Below are 4,930 nucleotides of genomic sequence, written 5' to 3'. Positions count from 1 at the left end.
TCATATTAACGCCAATCAATATCTTGCACTACTGCAGTGTGGAATCCAACTTCTCTGCTTTGTCCCATATAATGAGGAATAACCATATGATGATGAGGGATTAGCAGAGGAATCGTCTCCTCATGTAGCTTTGTTTCTTTACAAATAAGAAAACTATTATAATCTGTGCCAAAATAACATACATAATTAATCGAAGAACCTTGAAGGTGAATCAAACTTTGCATAATTCTAGCATTGAACAAAGTGTCTTGCAACATCCCTACAAGGTGGTCCCCAAAGAGCACACTGGAAATCATACCAAGGCATGTGAGGATACTTGCTTTGGTCCACCTCATCTTTCATTGTATCTTCCCATGAATTTGGTTCAAACTCCCTTAATTGACAAAAGGAAGTTAAATTTAAATTTGAAAAAGAAACAAATTCAGTGTAGGGTCTAAGTAATTAGCATAATATAATAAATTTACCTTGGATTATAGTAGTCATTTCAGGACAAACCAAAGGAGGATGATCACTAATTTGGTATTTGGAGTTGTCGAAGTGGCCAAAGCACAAATCAAGTCACCCCAAATAGCAAACTAGATTATCAAGTACCAAGATTTTCTCATGATGGGACCTAAAATGGATGAGAATTTTAACATGAATGGGCATTTAAAAAAGAAAATTAGTATATTTTTGCTAGAAAATCATTATGAAGTTTTAACTAGTACAATGGAATACTACCAAAAATAAATGCCAGTTGAAAAATGATATGGATAATGCAAAACTTTCACATTTTCATGAAAGGTCAACAGTCTTCGCTTACTGTATACACTATTAATTTTCAAGGCAAGAGTGACTTCTTTGTAGAGAATGATGCAAATCTGCACATTGTTATGAAAGTCTGTATAGGTTGCTAGATCTAAAGAATTATCCCAAGACTAACTAAGAGGGGGGTGAATTGATTATATAAATCTTGAAAATTTTATAGAAAACCATTTTTATAATTTTAAGCATAATAAAAGTTTTAACAAAATAAAAACTTTTCAACCACAAAATTAAAATCATAGAAAATAAAAATACAGTAAAGTAAAAACACATAAATTTATAGTAGTTCGGTCCAACTAAACCTACATCAACTTCTTGAATACTCCCTCTTCAAGTATTGTACTATTACCAAAGTGACTCTCATTTTGCTCTCACAGCAAGACAGAGAAGCATTTACAAAACACCTCTCTTTCACCAATCCCCGGCATGGCAGAGTACCATCATCCTTTCACACTCTCTAAGTTTCACCAGAGAACCATCATCCTTTCACACTCTTCAAGTATCAATAGAGAACTGTCGTCCTTTCACACTTTCTATGTGTTGGTAGAGAACTATCATCCTTTCACACACTCCAAGTGTTAGAAAAGAATCGTCATCCTTTCACACCCTCTTGGTGTCGGTAGAGAACCGAATCTTCTTCAAAGATCTTCTCTCGAGCAACTTCAAAGTATCAAGGAAGAGATTCGATAAGACTTACAAAGAGATCCTCACCTTTGGGCAACCTTGTGAACCCTTCACAAATTTCACTTGCAAGATCTCTCTCCACACTCTTAAACACTCTCCCAAAGCATTCTCACACTTGCTCTCAAAGAAAAAATAAAGATGGATTTGTTCACAGTAAGTTTTTAGGACCTTATATATGAAAGACACAAAAAAATCATCCGGAAAATTGAAATTTTCAATTTGATCGTCCATGATCGTACAGTATGATCAACGATCATATGTATGAATAATTCAAAATTTGCTCGTACGATCTAGTATGAACAGATTTTGTACTCTGAATGATCTGTGTATGAACTGATATTATATAGTATGATCAGTTCAAAATTGAACAGATTTGTCCAGTACAACTTAGTACGAAATGATTTCATACTCTGAATAATATATTGTATGAAATCCATATCATACAGTACGATATGTTTTAATCAAACCATGTTTCATTTGGTATAAAAATGGATGAGTCCATTTTATACTCTAGAAGTTATATGTATGATCCTTGGATTGTACATTATGAACAGTTCAAAAGATTTAGCTGTTCACATAGATAAAAAGATATGCAAACATTTCGTACTCTGGACGTCGTATATGTGAACCTAAAATTGTATAGTATGAATAGTGCAAAAAAATCAGGAGTTCGTCTGGACGAACTTGTACATATCCATTTTATACTATGGAAGTCATATATATGAAGCTAACTTCATATAGTACAAACAAGACTTAGAAAATTTTTCTAGCATGATTCGATTAAATGCATTCTGGAGGAAGGCTTAAGACAAATTGTCCCGTATGATCCAAAATTGTATAGTACGATTAGTTGTAAAAAATTTATAAATTTTTACACTCCCCCAATGTGTGTGTGCACGGTTAACCAATTACAATCACACTCTCTCAAACATAAGAAAGTATAAAAAGTATAGACTTCAAAAATAGTAAACCTTAATCTAATCTGATTTGAAGTCTTCAGCAGTCAGGAGTATGAATTTCCTGAAATGTTAGTACACACAAACAACAAAAGCAATATTTTTAATATATGTTAGGAGAAACAGTAGTCAATACAATAATATTTTGGATTAATCAAAAACACACATGATATGAAAACATAGTTATGAAAACTAAGTTGTAACATGTTAGACGTCATACACATGATGTACTCCCAACTCACCTACCTTTTTACCCCCACAAGGTCCCCAACCCAATCATAGAGGTGGAATGTGCAAAATGGATCAGTGATCATGAGAATAAACCAAATCAAATAAGTTTAAGGATATGATATCAATTAGTCATATAATATGTAGACTAAAATTAAGAGAATAATATTATGAACGAGATGTCTTCTTATTTTAACAAGCATGATGTTAAAAAGAAGCCTAAAGATGCTGCTAATTTTTGTTTAATAAACATACAAGGTAGAATTTCTTCCTAATAGACTAACTGCAGGTATCCTTCAAATTATACAGATCAGACAAAATTAATCGCTTAAAAAACTTCCATCTCGTGATCTTGCTACAAGTAAATGTCTGAAACAGAAGAAGGTTAGAAAGCAATATATGTACAAACTTTATTAACAAACCTGCTACATGTTATGATGTAAAAAATAGAGAATATGAATGAAGTTGCTTCAAGTGAATACATTATTAATTCCTTTGCTGCCAATATACTGGAAAAGCTTATCAATAGAAGCATCCATGAAATTGTTGACCTCTATAGGCATAAAAAAAGTTCAAATGAAAAAAATATACAACATACCTATGCTGAAATTCCTCTGAGGGTCTGCCAAGAATCCCAAAAATTCTGCTTACCTCATACAGATCGGCGCTGCTCCAGTCTCATCTCCATAATTCCTGCTCAATTTTTTGCAATCCGTAGCCACCCTCGTCATTAAAACCAAAGCAAAGTGAAGCTTCATGGGGTTGTTGTTTTCCCGCACACAAGCATCTCTCCACAATCCTTCTTTCTCCTCAACCAAAATCACTACACGTCCATCTTTGCCTCCTCCGAACCCAAACCCATGAACATATCTCCTTTCTCGAATGCCCTCAACCGCAAGTCTTCCAACCTTTCTTGTTGGATCGGAGGCAATCATAGGAGCTAGCTCATTGCAAAGCCGTAGCTCACATGATCAAGCCTCCAAACTGACCTCCCCATCTTCCCCTTCTTCGCTTCCTCCGACTATTCTCCTGTCCACGACATCAATCATGAACCCAATCAAGCGACCAAACTCCATTTAACCAAATCCCCACAATTAAATCTAACCATTACCTGCTTCGACCTCGTCTCTTCCTGTCAACCCCAATCCCGATCTCTTTATATTGTTGAGGGAAGAAGAGAGAGAGAAAGAGAGAGAGAGAGAGAGAGAGAGAGAGAGAGAAGAAGAGAGAGAGGGAGAGAGTGATCGACCTCCTCCATATTGCCCTACTTGGCTCTTTGACGATGTCCCTTTTCTAGTTGGATCGAAAGTTACACAATTTAAATCGGAAGTAAGGGGTGTTGGTATAGGATTGGATTCAATTTTAGTAGGATTTACTAAATCCTGTAAATCCGGGTTTAGTAAATCCTGGGCTCTTAAATCCTGGAATTGTGTTTGGTATGACAATTTTTAAATCCAGTTAAATCCAAAAAGATGTTGGCAACATATTACAGGTTTAAAACAGTTGGAGATTTAAAATTTGAACGAGTAATATAAAAGCCACTTAATTCGCTTCCGCATCAAGTTATAAAGTGTTTGCCATTAAGGAAATAACTAATTATTTAACTAATAAGCTTACTAATATATTAATTAATAATTTAAGTACTATTTTATCAGTAGTAATTATAAATTTATTATTAATTATCTCATTAATCGCTTAAGAATTCTAATGCTCATTAAATATTAATTATTATTTATTATATTAATTATATGTTTAATAATTTATTTTAAATTATATTAATTAAGATAATTATAGTGAATTTTAATTGAGTAATTATATCACTAACTATTTAACTAAGTTAAATTTAGATAATTAATTTATACACTAATTATACAATTAATTATTTAATTAATTTACTTAGGTGTTAATATTTTAAATTATATAATTAATTAAGTAATGAGTAATGGCTTGAGGCATCTAGGTTCGCTTATTTAATTCTTGCTCATTCTTCGTTCGTTCTTGGCTGTTGGCTTCGTATGCTCACAGCTGTAGAGATTGCATGTGTTTCTTTGGCCCCTTCGTTGCTTGTTCGACTGTGTGTAGCTTCGTTGTTGGTTGACTGTGTGTAGAGATTGCACGAGTTGTTCTTCGGCTCCTTCGTTGTCGTTCGACTGTGCTGCAGAGATTTGCACGAGTCGTTTCTTCGGACGTTACAACATTTAATCTGAAGCAACGATGGTAGCTCGCTCGTGTGAAGGTAACTTCTCCCTTTCGCGCGC

The 4,930-nt window shown here is 34.0% G+C and overlaps 1 long non-coding RNA gene across 2 annotated transcripts; it reads right to left on the bottom strand.

Annotated features, from left to right (window-relative positions):
* Positions 1-41: 41 nt before the first annotated feature.
* LOC114579298 lies at positions 42-3,866 on the bottom strand. 2 transcript variants are annotated; one of them, XR_003700219.1, is made up of 4 exons: positions 3,271-3,866; positions 2,460-2,508; positions 465-613; positions 42-373 (listed from the first exon to the last, which is right to left on the bottom strand). It is a non-coding gene; the product is annotated as an uncharacterized LOC114579298 (long non-coding RNA). The 2 variants fall into 2 exon arrangements; XR_003700218.1 differs by lacking the exon at positions 2,460-2,508.
* Between the last annotated feature and the right edge of the window lie 1,064 nt (positions 3,867-4,930).

Source organism: Dendrobium catenatum, unplaced genomic scaffold (genome assembly GCF_001605985.2).
Source record: "Dendrobium catenatum unplaced genomic scaffold, ASM160598v2 fragScaff_scaffold_273, whole genome shotgun sequence".
Taxonomy (NCBI): domain Eukaryota; kingdom Viridiplantae; phylum Streptophyta; class Magnoliopsida; order Asparagales; family Orchidaceae; genus Dendrobium; species Dendrobium catenatum.
This window is presented reverse-complemented; position numbering and strand designations above follow the sequence as displayed.